The sequence below is a fragment of the Barbus barbus genome, assembly GCF_936440315.1.
Source record: "Barbus barbus genome assembly, chromosome: 24".
NCBI classification, from domain to species: Eukaryota; Metazoa; Chordata; class Actinopteri; order Cypriniformes; family Cyprinidae; genus Barbus; species Barbus barbus.
The window spans coordinates 22,661,165-22,677,049 of NC_136752.1; the positions used below are offsets into that span (position 1 = coordinate 22,661,165).

At 35.5% G+C, this 15,885-nt stretch overlaps 1 pseudogene across 1 annotated transcript in view; it reads left to right on the top strand.

The window, feature by feature from the left end:
- Positions 1-15,885, top strand: part of LOC306843973 (androgen-induced gene 1 protein-like) — a 42,930-nt pseudogene that overhangs the window by 4,969 nt on the left and 22,076 nt on the right. The window contains exons 2-3 of the transcript in view: positions 23-178; positions 7,999-8,100. The product of the transcript in view is annotated as an androgen-induced gene 1 protein-like (transcript). The remainder of the gene's footprint in view (positions 1-22; positions 179-7,998; positions 8,101-15,885) is intronic.

A 15,885-nucleotide genomic window follows, 5' to 3' on the forward strand; every position in this document is an offset into this window, starting at 1 on the left:
GTGTTATGATTCCCCATGTCAGGTCATTCAGGCGGTGTTCTTTGGAGTGTGTGTCCTGACTGACCTCTCAAGCCTTTTGACAAAAGGCAGTGCCAGTATGGAGCAAGAGAGACAGTTGAGGAAGCTGATTAGCTTACGAGACTGGATGATGGCTGTTCTGGCCTTTCCTGTTGGTGCGGTATGTATAAACCACCAATCAGATTTCTTGTTTTGCATATGTACACTGTCAGAACTGACTGAGATCTACAAAAATAATCTTTATTTTTGTTAGTTGGATCTACATCTGGAGATTGTAAGCAGTGCTGCTGGCTCAATGAGTATATGTTGATGTTCAGATAAAATCAATGCTTAAAATCAACACTGAAAATTGGATTGAAATTGAATAAAAACACCAATATGGCCACTTTTTAAAGTGAAATATTGAAGTGATCCAAATTATTAGAAATGCAAAGAAATCTAGCGTTCAATCTAAACCTTGGAAAAGTTTCAGCTTTTATATAAGTATGCAAACATTGCTTTTTTTTGCTATACGGAAAATCAGCAAAAGTCATTGGCTGCTGGCGGTTTAGTTTAAAGTGTGTGAACCTACCATAAGCTCTCTGAGCCATCAAGTTCCATTGTTAATGTGTGGGAAAGAAAAAAAAACAGTACAGTAACGGAACATGAATGCAATACTTTGTCTCAAGCTGCCGTCTCCTCCCACACGTCATTGACATTAAGATGTCTGAAACCACAGAAAAACAGAGGCGACTATTCAAAACTTGTTTCAAGCAATCATTCAGTGGATCAGAAAGGAGGACAAGAAAGGAGGGTTGTGTAAAGAGCATATTTGTAGGGGGTGCCAAAGGTAAAATACAGCTTGCTGCATATGCCTGACCAATGGTTTAATATTTTTTGCAGCTTTGCAGTTTCATACATTTGTGGACATTTATCAGTAGTGTACAGTATATTTTTAAAGTTTTTGAAAACTCACAAGGCTGAATTTATGTGATCAAAATACAGTAATATTGTGAAATTATTACTGTTTTCTATTTGAATATATTTTAAGCATAAAAATGTCACATGATGCTTCAGAAATCACTCTAATATGCTGTTTTAGCCTGCCTCTGAAGAAACACTTATTATTATCAATGTCAAAAACAGTTGTGCTGCTTAATATTTTTGTGGAAACCATTTATTTCACGAGCAGAAAGTTCAAAAGAACTGCATTTGTTTGAAATATAAATCTTTTTGTAACATTATAAATGTATTTACTGTCACTTCTGATTAGTTATTGTGAAGTCCAGTTCAAAAGGTCACTGTGTCTTGTCTTTGTAGAGCAGAATAGACACTAGCTGCCTTTAGATCGGTATTTAAACCATCAAAACATTGAATCATCTGATTCTTTAATAAGATACAATAGGTGAACTAATGGAAAAGGCATGAGCCTGCAGGTCTGGTCAGACAGCATCTGTGTTCTCTTAGCATATACTGCTATATCTGGCCACATCCACACATACTGCTTTGCATAAGGGGACTACAGACACCAATACACATTGTCTTAAATGTAGAGCTTATTTGTTTTGCAAATGCCCAGTCATCTAACTGGCACTGCCACAAAACCATCTATGCACTAAAATCCTGTCCTGTGAAGTGAAGAAGGAAACACTATGTTGTTTCTGTTTTGTGTGAGTGTGTCCGTGATAACCATCAGATAATTGCATGGAAAATATTTAAATTTTGATCACAAATGTCTTGCTTTGGCTCTGGCTGGCTAAAGAGCTTTTAATATTGCATGGCACAATGTTAGTAGGGAGTTTAAGATGTCAAGTGACTTAAACCTTAAGTGGAAAGAAAATTGACTCTGCTCATTTCATTTTAATGAAAGAGACACAGGCATTCCACTTATATTACAAGGAATCACTAATAATATATGGTTAATGTGGTTAAAATGGCTAAATATTAAGTATAAAAATACAAAATTAATTCTATAGTCTGCAAATACACTACAGGTCAAAATATTAGAATATAAGATTTTTTTAATGCTCACAAAGGCTGCATTTATTTGATCAAATTATTCCTGTGATGGATATTAGAATTAATTCTGAAGGATCGTGTGACACTGTAGACAATTTTTGAAAAACATTTTCCATCATTGAATAAATTATATTTTAAAATATATTTTAAAAAGAAAACAGGTATTTTAGATTGTAATAATATTTTGCAATATTTCTGTGTTTAATCTATTATTGATATAAGAAAATGCAGCCTTGGTGAGCATGAGAGAGCACTTTCAAAAACGTTTATAAAATCTTAATTATGTTAAACTTTTGGCCAGTGTATCTGATGACTAGGACTAGACTGAATGTTTTTATTTTTTCACATTTTCCTTACTGTTTTTTTTTTTTCACTGTAAAATCTAACAAACCTGCTAACTCCATTCTTTTTGTTGACTTTACATAAAGTGCTATTGTTTCTTTACCTTACTGATGTTGATCTATTAAATCTTTCTATTTGTGCTAAAGTCCTAGTTACTCAAATGTCCTTAGGTAAGGTTACATGATTTGTTTGAGTGCTGTGCAAGCCATCAGGGTTTGGATTGAGAATTTTCTGATCAACGGCCATCTTGTTTTGTGGAAGAACTCAGCTGATAAACAATAAAACTGGTGAGTATTTATACATATAAGTTTGGATCAATATATTAGATTCTTTCTTCTTAAAGTGACAGCAGCCTAAATAAACCTGCTGTGGAATGCAGAGAGTCCTGCTTATTTTTCAAAGATTTTGATAATTTATTTTAGTTACTTGGCGGTCTAAAATAGACCGGGTGATTAATAACACATTTTTCTGTTGTGTGACAAACTCAGAACACATATTTTAATATCACTTTACACGGACTTTAATGTTAATCAAACAAAAGATAAAGAGAAAATCTCTCTTTAATAAATAATATATATATTTGTGTCATTTTAATGTTTTATTTATTTGTTTATGCTTTTGTTTTCCTTCAATCCAGTTAATAATTGCTATCTTTGTCTTTTTTAGGAAAGAGATTTTTGTACAACAGTTTGGAGATGTTATCACATCACAAAAGTAAGTACTTACAGTCTTTTAGGTATATATTTATGGTATTCATATTCATGAATTAACTGAGTTGTTTTTATCTGCATCATCATATTACAGATCCGTGCCTGCTTGATTACCATGCATTTGAGGAGATAAACACTATCTAAAGATTTTTAGAAAAATAATCCATCTATGTGAGACCATATAATGCTAGAGATCAGGCTTTCCTGTAGCTCAAATAGTAGAGCATGGCGCTAGCAACGCCAAGGTCATGGGTTCGATTCCCAGGGAAAGCAAGAGCTGATAAAATGTAAATGTAAAATCTGTAACTTCAATGCAATGTAAGTCGCTTTGGATAAAAGCATCTGCTAAATGTAAATGTACAACTCTTAACATTTAATTTGGAATTTGTTTCTGATTCAAGCATTGTTAATGAACAACTATTACAAATTACCATGCTGACTTACATTATTTTTCTGCATTTTGAAAAATAAATGTTTTGAAATATGAATGGAGAGCTGTGTTTTTTTAACTAGGTATAGCTATTCTCAGTGTTCCTCAGATCACAGATTCAGTTAAGTTAACTAAACTTAAATGGCTTAAGTAAATAGGACTAAAAATAAATAAGAAATACTTGTAATATATTAGTAAATACAATTTAAATTACACTTAATTCAATTAAGTTAAGATTACTTAATTCAATTAAGGCAACAACTTTGCACAATGCAATTAAGTAAACTTAACAAATTACTTTTTACAGTGTGGGGGAAATTCTGCAAAACATAAAACAAAAATAAAAAACAATAAATAAATATTAAATACAGTATTGTATTTTTAAATATAAAATATACATAAAGATACTTTTTTCCAGCTTTGACCATTGCATCATTCTGTGGGTATTTGTAGGTTGCAGATTCTCAGCGGGACTTAATGAGATGGCAGACAGAGGAGGCTTCCTTGTTAGCTTGTAAAAAACTAAGCAGCCAGACAGCCATGATACAAACACAAAATAGATGCTTGACTTGGCCCTGGCCCTCAATCTAAGAGCTGGGCATGAGGCTCAGCTTACAGCCATCACAATGAGCATCATTAATGCTAACGTTAAAACTGGGAAACAGGCTCTGCTGTGTTTGAGTGATATGCATACTTTGTTAGCCTTGAGCCCAGGTCATTTCCTGGCACCTGTTAGTGTTATATGTGTCTCGCTGATATTTACTCTTCTGCGGTGTAGACTCAGCGACACAGTGGGACCAGATTTTGTGCAATGTGCTTAAAGGAATAGTTCACAAAAAATAAAACTTTGCTGAAAATTCAACTCCATGATGTAGATGTAGATGAAGGAAAAGATTTGGAGAAATTTAGCATTAAGTCACTTGCTTACCAGTGGAGCCTCTGTAGTGAATGGGTGCCGTCAGAATGAGAGTCCAGACAGCTGATAAAAACATAATGATAATCCACAAGTAATCCACACGACATCAATTCACATCTTGTAGAGCAAAACATTGCATGTTTATAATAAACAAATCCATCATTGAATCCATCATTAATTAACTTTAAACCATTGCTTCTGGCCATAAACCATAACACCGCTTCCTGCAGTGAAAAAGTCCATCCCCTGTTGTTCTCTCATATCAAAATACATCAACATAATTGTTTAGAACTGTTTGGACTGTTTTCACTTTTAAATGGTGCCTGATCTGTGCACATTTCTGTCCTATTCAGACAAGACCACTTTTTCACTGAAGAAAGCAATATTGTGGAGAGAGGACTCAATCCCAACCCTTAGCTGAGACTAAAGTTAGTTGAAAGAAAAAAAAAATCTTGATGGATTTGTTTCTTACAAACATACAGCTTTTCACTTCCCAAGATGTCAACTGATGGACTAGAGTTGTGTTGATTACTTGTGGATTATTGTGGAATTTTTATCAGCAGTTTGGACTCTCATTCTGACGGCACCCATTCACTGCTGAGGTTGAGCAAGTGAGCATTGGTGAGCAAGTGATGCAAAACTAAACTTCTCCAAATTTGTTCAGATGAAGAAACAAACTTGAATAGCCTGAGGGTGAGTAAATATATAGTATATATTTATTTTTAGGTGAACGACCTTAGTCTATCCACACTATTTTGCAACGCAGAAGTAAGCTATTTTCTGTGAATGTGACTTCTGGTTTATTAGTTGCTTGCTATAGGTAAATAACTAGAACTAAAACTATTTGCATTACAAACCAGTGTGTTTATGATTACAATAATACATTAAAATGATAACAAACACCAGATTGCAATATCAAGCTGCATAATAGACTGTTTTTGTACAGCTAAAATAACTGGAGGTTGATGACACTGGAAGGCTTGCATATTCAAGTTACAAATGGCCACATCCGCTCTTATGTTAAAATAAGGTGGAAACAGTATGTCAGGCCTAGGGATGGAGCCTCCAGCTAGCTTGGCTGGCTAATAGAGAAGGTTTGGAGCTTGTTATGTGGTTTATCCACAGTGCCCAATGAGAACGGGCAAATCCAAATAAACCACCTGTCCGGCAATGAACTTATTTAACTTGAGCTTTCAAGATGAAGCCCGACGTTTACTTGAAATATGCTTCAAAAGCACAACAGTTCCCTTTCACAAGGACTATCCTCATAGTGCCGCCCGTTTATTTGGGTATGGTGACCATCATCCAAGCTCTTACTGGAAACAAGAATCCTACAAAATAATCGGAGACACCCAAACCAAACAGAAATCTGTCACACCCATAAATGAGGCCCATTAATGCAAATATGTTTGAGCAGTTCAGGATTACAGCAAGGGAAGTGAAATTCCTCCTCGGAGAGCCTGGGACTTCAAACGCTCATTTACGAGGCCTGCATGCTCCACACCAACGTGATGTCCTCATCATCTTAACACTGTCCTTTTTCACAGAAGGCATCTGTAGCTCCAAGTAAGTGTTGGATAAAAGCAAGAAAAAGAAGTCAGCTCTTAGAGATTAATTATGGTGCTGATATGAAAATATGAGCTCTGTGTGTTGGTTCACTGTGCTCGTGGCTGGTTTTAGTGCTTGTCGTGGTTTTGCGCAGAGATTGCGTCCTGTAGATGAGGGAATCAAAGAGGATATTAGACAAGTTAGACTTTTTGGCATAATGAGATGTGCCGGCATGAGGCAGTCTGCTGGAAGACCTGCTGGGAATCTGGGGGTGAGGAATGGGCTCAATTTTAAGTCATGGCAGGGAGTGAGAGGTCTTAAAAAGTTATGAACTATCTGAAGATAAAATGAAGTTGCAATTTCAGAAAAGTCCATAATTGAGGTGGCTAGCAGCCAATAACTTACAAGAATCATTTACTATTCTAATGCTTATTCTGTGCTGAATCATATAATCATGGGGAAAAGCTTTAGCATTGTTGGTTTTTAGCTATAAAGCTGAAGAACAATCACAGAAATGTCCTTTAAACATGTTCAGGAACAGAAATGGTTAGTATGGGCCATGTGACGGTAGAAGTGCTTCAGTAGTATAGAGAATTTGCTGTACTGTTTATCCCAAACTATATGTTTACATGTGTATTAAAACTAAAAAGGTTTGAGTGCAGATGACAACATTGTCAAAACAGTCCCTGTTTACACGGATCCATGAATGCTGTATTGTGCATGCCAGGCCAGTAGTTGGTGATATTACTTTTTTTTTTTTAAACACAACTTGCCTGTACACTAGTGTTGCCAAATCTGCGGATTTCCAGTGGAACTGGGCTATTTTAACATTGTTGCTGTGGGTTGTTTTTCATGTCCGTGGGTTGAAGTGACCCCAAATCATAACATTTTTCCCTGAAAAATGCGAAAGCGCTATATAAATAAAGGTGACTTGACTTTCGCAAATTTGCATTTTCATAATTTACATGGAGATAACGGTATTGTTTTCAAAAACGTGCACTTTGAAACCTCAAAGTTTGCATTTTCAGACCCCCAAAATACTGTTGTTGCGTAAATTAACAGCTAAGACATATGTAAAGGTTTTCAGTTTTTAATTGAAAATGGTGTCATAATATGCCCCCTGTATTTGCAGCATTATTTAAAAAAACAAACAAAAAACATTGAGAGCAGAAAACTGTTCAGTCACAGGTGTGGATCTACACATTTTATTTATAATAAATGTAAACAACATGTAAATAATATCGCATACCACACATATTCTACACATTTCATTAACATTAAGGATTTACTTTTAAAAAGTTACTATACATTTTTTTAAAAATTATACATTATTCAATAAGGTTATAGAATGTTTGTGTGTGTGTGTGTGTGTGTGTGTACCTACTTAACCATATTTTGGGGACAAATTTGTACCCAAAAGTGAGGTAAACCTGACAAAATCTCCAAAAACCTCCCTTTGGGGACGTCCTCATTTGTAAAACGGGTTTAAAAATAAACTAAACAAAGTTTATTTGAAATTGTAAAAATGCAGAAAGTCTCCTGTGAGGGCTAAGTTTAGGTGTAGGGTTGGTGTAGGGCAATAGCACACACAGTTTGTACAGTATAACAACCATTACGCCTATGGAATGTCCCCATTTAGATAGCTAAGTAAACGTGTGTGTGTGTGTGTGTGTGTGTGTGTGTGCATGTTTATGTGGTTTATGAGGACACAAATTTGTATAATGACATGGGTATGACAGAGGTATTACAATATGAAGGTGGTTTATGAGGACACTGCCTATGTCCCCGTAATTCAAAAGGCTTAAAAAACATACTAAATGGTGTTTTTTTGAAAATCTAAAAATGCACAAAGTCTCCTGTGAGGGCTAAGTTTAGGTGTAGGGTTGGTGTAGGGCAATAGCACACACAGTTTGTTCAGTATAAAAACCATTACGCCTATGGAGAGTCCCCATAAACCACAAAAACCAACATGTGTGTGTGTGTGTGTGTGTGTAATCTGATGATTCATTATCAGTATTTTTGTTTTTGGTTTGCAGTTTGTGGTGACTATGTTCTGGACGCTTTACGTGTATGACAGAGATTTGGTATACCCAAGACTCCTGGACAACTTTATACCTCAGTGGCTAAACCATGGCATGGTGAGTGGAAAATTGCTTTCTTTTCTTTCTAAAAACTACAAGACTGTAAAATATGCTTGCCAGTTTCAAATCACTGACATTACAAATGTCTTTCTAAATGAACAATGGTATAATGAGTCTATAGAGATAGATAGATAGATAGATAGATAGATAGATAGATAGATAGATAGATAGATAGATAGATAGATAGATAGATAGATAGATAGATAGATAGATAGATAGATAGATAGATAGATAGATAGATAGATAGATCACTCTCAGGCAGGTGCAGAAGTAAAAGCACATTTTGTTATTTTTTCTTCAGCCACATTGACGTCAGATGTGAAATGCTAGTCATTGTGCAAACGTTCATTTCAATCAGGTGGAACAAAAGCTTCAAGGTGGGGTCCAAGTGGCAGGTCTTGTTTTTTTGACAGGTGAATGTGATGTTAAATGTGACAGCATTTTTAGCCGGTGTGTTATCCCAGTAGCAAAATCGCAAAAGTAACTCTGTTGGCAACAGACAGCAAGAATGTTTACTTCAACATATTGTCACGAATGCAGCATTAATGTATCATCCGAACTGAAAAGACTTCACTGCAATTAGTCTAGAAGAGTCTCTACAAGAGATATTTAATAACCTAAATGCTTCCATATTGAATCCTTCTTTAATCTACTCCAGTGGCCTTGACGAAAGAGGTATTGGGACCTAGAGGCTTCTGATAGATTGATAGGAAATACAACTCAGAATGAGGCTATTACTGGAAATGTGGTAGGATGTCTCAGTCGTTGCTAATCACAGGATGTATTCGGTTGACTTGGGTATAGCCCGGGCCCGATGACAACACACGGAGCGGTTGCTAGGGAAGCATGTCTCGGTTATTAATCAACATGAATGTAACCTTTGAGCCTAATCAGAAATCGTCTCCATCTTTAATGTGCAGTGGCATTATGAAATCACATGCAACTGGATTTTCCGCAGGGTTTTTAAACCTTTCAACATTTGTCATTAATACACATTAGACTGTACATGATTTTTAGGTTTGGTTTTAGGCATGTGCTAAAAATGTACATTTCATTTCTTCATATTTCCCTAATGATTTTGGTGGACGGTGACCCAAAAATGAGTTGAGAGTCTGTTCTGTTCACAGGTAAAAAAACAAAAAACAATGCAAATGATAAAAACTAAGATCATGCATTGCAAGGATGGCAAGATCAAAAATGTTCAACCCCAAATTCATACTATAGGCTGCTCAAAATCTAAATTTGGTTGATCAACCATAGTTCAAGGTTTTCAATGAAGAAAGTGCTCTTTCCTGCTTTTGACAATGGTTTTCTCCAGCCAGTGAAGGAGCAGAGGTCTTGTGATCTAAATACAGTTGTGCTGCTGAGGACTGACCCACGGGAGAGAACTACCTTCCAGCTGAGAACAATTTGTGCTATGCAGAAAGTTCCAGATTATCCCGCCTGTAACTCCATTGTAAATATTTTGAAGCATTCCATGGTACCACATTTGTTTGTTTACCCATGCTGCTATGGCAACTGTCTTCTGTTCCCTGGCTGCTCTGACAAAGAAACAGTGACTAAGCCTTGTTACTGTTAGGCACAAAGTTAAGTCTGAGCTGTGGTCTGAGCATTTATACCAGAGATTATCAATGTGACAGATATGTCTACAGATATTCAAACAAAAATAAATATGACAAATATATATCTAAAGCAATGAAGATTTTTTTTAAATGCTTTGCAATTTAGACTGCAAAGCTACTTTGCATTAATAATAATAATAATAATTTTCTTGAAAATTGTGTAATTAATTTATTGACTACAATTATTCCAATAAAATTGTACTATTAAAAATAAATACATTTTAAAAAATGACAAAAGACCATTTTGACTGCAAAGCAACTTAGTATAAACAGAACTAAAAATATGTTTAAACTATAAAACAAATTTATTAACATAAATTATTACAATAAAATTATAATATAAAAAAAGCTATGAGAAAATATATTTAAAATGAAGACTGTTTGGACTGCAAAACAACTACCATAAATAATATTATTAATAATAATACTTTAAACTATAAACTTAATTAATAAATTAATATAAATTATAACAATATAATTATAATATAACAAAATAATTAGGAAAAATATGTTTAAGAAATAAAGACCATTTAGACTGCAAAACAACTTTAGAATACTAACAATAATAATAATAATTATTATTAGTATGTTATAATAAAAATATTATTATATTTACAGTGGTGTGAAAAAGTGTTGGCCCCTTCCTGATTTTTTTTTTTTTTTGCATGTTTGTCACACTTTAATGTTTCAGATCATCAAACAAATTTAAATATTAATCGAAGATAACACAAGTAAACACAACATGCAGATTTTGAATGAAGTTTTTTATTATGAAGGGAAAACAAAATCCAAACCCACATGGCTCTGTGTGAAAAAATGCTTGCCCCCTAAACCTAATAACTGGTTGGGCCACCCTTAGCAGCAACAACTGCAATCAAGTGTTTGCGATAACTTGCAATGAGTCTGTTACAGCGCTGTGGAGGAATTTTGGCCCACTCATCTTGGCAGAATTGTTGTAATTCAGCCACATTGGAGGGTTTTCGAGCATGAACCGCCTTTTTAAGGTCATGCCACAGCATCTCAACAGGATTCAGATCAGGACTTTGACTAGGCCACTCCAAAGTCTTCATTTTGTTTTTCTTCAGCCATTCAGAGGTGGATTTGCTGGTGTGTTTTGGATCATTGTCCTGCTGCAGAAACCAAGTTCGCTTCAGCTTGAGGTCACAAACAGATGGCCGGACATTGTCCTTCAGGATTTTTTGGTAGACAGCTGAATTCATGCTTCCATTTATCACAGCAAGTCTTCCAGGTCCTGAAGCAGCAAAACAGCCCCAGACCATCACACTACCACCACCATATTTGACTGTTGGTATGATCTTTTTCTGAAATGCTGTGTTACTTTTACGGCAGATGTAATGGGACACACACCTTCCAAAAAGTTCAACTTTTGTCTCGTCAGTCTCCAGAGTATTTTCCCAAAAGTCTTCATCAAGATGTTTTCTGGCATTTCCATGTTTTTGCCATTTGTGGATAATGGCTCTCACTGTGGTTCGCTGGAGTCCCAAAGCTTTAGAAATGGCTTTATAACCTTTTCCAGACTGAGAGATCTCAATTACTTTCTTTCTCATTTGTTCCTGAATTTCTTTGGATCTCAACATGATGTGTAGCTTTTGAGGATCTTTTGGTCTACTTCACTTTGTCAGGCAGGTCCTATTTAAGTGATTTCTTGATTCACTTTTTCACACAGGGCCATGTGGGTTTGGATTTTGTTTTCCCTTCATAAAAGAAACCTTCATTTAAAAACTGCATGTTGTCTTTACTTGTGTTATCTTTGATTAATATTTAAATTTGTTTGATGATCTGAAACATTAAAGTGTGACAAACATGCAAAAAAAAAAAAAATCAGGAAGGGGGCCAACACTTTTTCACACCACTGCAAATGAATAATATTAACTAAATAGACTACAATTATATGATTATGTTTCTATTGTAGGCTAATGATTGAGTTATTGTGTAAAAAAAAAAATTTCTATCTTATCCCATGTGCCTGTCAGTGAAACACCCACAGCAGGGCATTTATGAATCCTTTACACCTTGATGCACTGAAAGAGAGAGAAGCTGTTTTTCACAGCTACCCTAGAAATTAGGCCACAACAAATTATAATAGCACTGGACAACTGCTCCTTTTAAGTCATTTCATTTGAATATACTAGACATAGACATTTATATTTCTGCTGGTGCATGCATCACATGGCTACAAACATCCTTTGAAACTTTCAGGGACTCTCTAGATATATGTAGACACATGCAAATATTTGCAAATATTAATCACATCACTGGAATTTGAAAACTTTGTCTCTGTAAGTGCAGACAGGAAGTGACATGAAAAAAAAAACAGAAATAAGACAAAAAATAATAATTTTCCCCAAGTGACAAGGGAAAGGACATTTTCCTTGTTTTGAAGCTGTCAGTGCCGTTGCTGTATATTTGGCAAACCTGTCAAGACTCATAATGTGGCGATGACAATCAAAACAGAGCCACTTCAATAAGACTTAAAGAAGCCGCTGCTAAACTTTCATGGCATCATCGGGAGGCGGTTTACCTGCGTCAAAGTATCTGTGACAATAATCCCATCTCCGCTTTGTAATTACTCCGCTGTGGAGAGAGGCCTGTCAGAAGAGCGTTGTGCTGCTCTAATGTTAATGCCAGTGGCCTCCCGCTGAGCAGTACCCGTGTTCAAACGCGTACTGCAAATAAACATCTTACACCTGCTTAGAAAAGACACCACTGCTGTACATCTCAAAATAAAAGTACAAAAGACCCAGAGAGGCCGACTTCCCACGTGAAGGTATTTTCTGGAGTAGAATGCCTAGTCTGAGCATTTAACTTTCCTTATATATAATTCAGCAGGTAGCTTTTAAACGATACAGGTCATTGTGCAGGGGGGCTTTTATGACTGATTACCTGTGGTAAACAACCCTCCGTCGTTCCTTTATTCAAACTGCTAATTGTTCAGGGGAAACAAATGCAGTACACGGCAATTCCTTTTCCACAGCGTGACCTTGAACGCACTTGGTTCGGCTAATTAATCATGCAGTAAGTTCAAAGACAATCAATACTTCAGAAACATCCATTGCTGCAACAGAGAATGAATTTTACGCAAGTATCCCATTTAACTAAGCACTATAGGTCAGTAATGAATTCCAGTTGCAATTCCGGCTTCTTTTGGCCTGTAAAGAAAAACTCACACTGAGAGGAAGCAGACTTTGCTTTTTAAAATTGTCTCTCAACCTGTCTGTGGCATTTCTCTACAATTTCTTCTGCTGGATTTGTGGGATGTTGTTTAGAGTAGAAAATAGCTGTGCCCACAGGCCAATTTGAAGAGTGCTCTCCTCCGAAAATTGTTTCTAACTGTATGCTCCTGCTGTGACTACCAGTATGTTCAGACTGTGTGGATAAGTGTTTCACCATTTACAGTAATAAGAATCCATCCTCCGAGCGAGAGGAGAAACACATCCATGTGACTGAAATCGATCAATGTCACCGTCTGTGGCTGTGCTAAACTGATTCGGGCTCCTGATGCACTCCAGTGGTGTTTTCTCTGCATCTAATAACATGTTGGGTTTGCAGCTGTCAGAGGAACTTCAGACAGACTAGTTTCTGCTTAACCAACGGTATTACCCAGACCGTCTTTAGGATGCCGCGAGGATAAGAACCAGATGTCAGAGCATATCAGACTTTTTTTTTCAGGCTTTGCTTCACTTGAAAAAAAAAAAAAAATTATCATGTACGAAATACGGTACATACTTTACGGTTAGATAAGGTATAAAGTGACTACTTGTCAAATTATATGCAAATTTAATATATTCAGTTTAGTTTGTTTTTTATTTTTCTAGTTTAAATTCCTTTTTATTTTTCGATTTTACTTTATAACTGTTAATGTGTTAGCTGATATAATTTTGATATGTTTAATAGTATAAAATATTATTTAAAAATGTAATAAAATAGCATATTAACTTAAATACTACGTATGGTACAACTAAATATGAAACTAGAAAATATTTTTATTACTTCAGTAATAACTAATATAAAATAAAAATAACTAATACATTATTTTAACATGAAATTACTACTAGATATCAATAATACTAGACTGTGCTGAAAAATTGTACTCTGTTAAACTTTTTAAAAATGATACCAGCTAACAAATTAACAAAAATAATTGAAAATAAAAAATTAAAATAAAATAAATTAAATTAAACAAATAAACTATAGAAAATAAAATACAATAACAGAGAGAAAATTAAATAAATGAATGAAAATGTAAAAAATTCTATTAAAATGAATGAATTTTGTATATAAAAGGCAAAGTTCCCCCCAAAATGAAATTGTGTCATCATTTATACAGTACACCCTCATGTAATTCTAAAACTCTATGTGACTTGCTTTCTTCTGTGAAACACAAAGGAAAAGAAACTGAAAATATTCAACTGTTTTTGTCCAAACCAATTCAGTGGAGTAAATGATAATAAAATACACCTAAATTCAATATTATTCTGGCTCAGCACCCATAAACTGGATGCAAACTACCCATCAATTACCATACTGGCCAAGTATACAAACCAAAATGTCTGTCTGAATGCTAGAAATTACAATTTGCGCATGCTAGTAATCACCTACAGTGCCCAGACCCTGATTCATAAGCGTAATGCCATCTGGTGGTCATTGCCAACTTGGGTACTGGTCGCGTACAAGCTCAGACTGTAATTCTCCAGATTGCTGCAAGATGCAGAATCATTTTAATGACATGTTAAATCAAGGCTCCCCTTCATTATGGCCGTTGAGGTTTCCCTGCAAAATCTTTTGTCCCGTGGCTTGCCATTCCTCATATGCAATGAAGTAAAGTGAAGCAAAATAAATCATCATTTTTGTGGTGTTTTCCACAGTGGAGTGCCACAGTCATCTTCCATAGAACATTTACCCGTGGATTCTTTCATGCTTCGCCAGAGGACGTGCGCTTTGATCTTATATCAGCCTGGCTGAGAAACACAAAGCAGCTCAGTATTGTTGCAGAGAGCGTAGTGCAGGGGTTGCACTGGTAAACAGAAGGGAGAGGTCAGTGTTATTATTGTTAACAAAAAACTAAAGCAAAAACTGAAACAAAACCATTCTGTTAACTGAAATAAAATGGGGGTAAAATATAATGACTTTGAAACTAACTAAAATAAAATAAAAAATAACTAATAAAGTATTTCAGTGTTAGTTAGTTTTGGATACACAGTATATTATAAAATTGAAGCTTTTACATAAGTATGATTACACTGTTAGCGTTATCTTTTTGCTTGGCAACCACTTCACTCCCTAAAGCTCCAGATTGACAGGAGGGATCTGGTTGTTTTGTCTGGCAACCCTCCAACCACTTACAGAGGACATAATGTGCTACGATCTTATGCAATGACGGTTGGTTGCAAGTAACCCGGCACAGTGAAGTCAAACAAACTACAATATCCTGATGTTTTAGCAAAGACCTATGTTTTGTTTGAAAACCAAAAGGACACACCACATCTAAGGGCTTTGACATCTTAAGCTGGATTTCCGCAAATGCAATTTGATTATATCTGATTACAATGGTCAGGTTCTAATGCATTATGGATTAAACTAAAGCGAGCGCTGATGGAGAGCAAATTAAACTGGGATCAGTGCTCAGCATTATGTGTTGAGGGACAAATTAAGCCTAGATCAGCATCCTGTCATGTGACGGACCAAAGAGCAGCTACCAAACCAACACACTTCTTGGCACAGGGAAATAAAAAGCCCCATCATGCCAGCACTGTATCCACGCTTGCCAGAGAGCATCCCTGCAGCTGTGCCAGGCGTTCTGAGCCAAAATAGCCTGTCATAACAAGAGATCATCTCCCCTAGAGACTGACAGCAGAATCCAGCGTTTGTGTTCAAATGCAAAAACACAACTGCCTCTTATCAAGCAGGCAGAAGAAAAAAAACATTTTTACAAATTGTTCTGCCTGCACATCAGGAATGAATAATGACAAATTAATTCACTTTTTTGGTACTGCATATTTTTAACAAGGAAATAAAAAAGCTGAATTTAGGGTTAGTATTAACGAAAACTAAAACCAAATGAACTACATAAACTTTTTTTTTTTTTAAATGACAAAAACACAAAACAAAATTACTAAGATTAACTCAAATTTAAATGAAA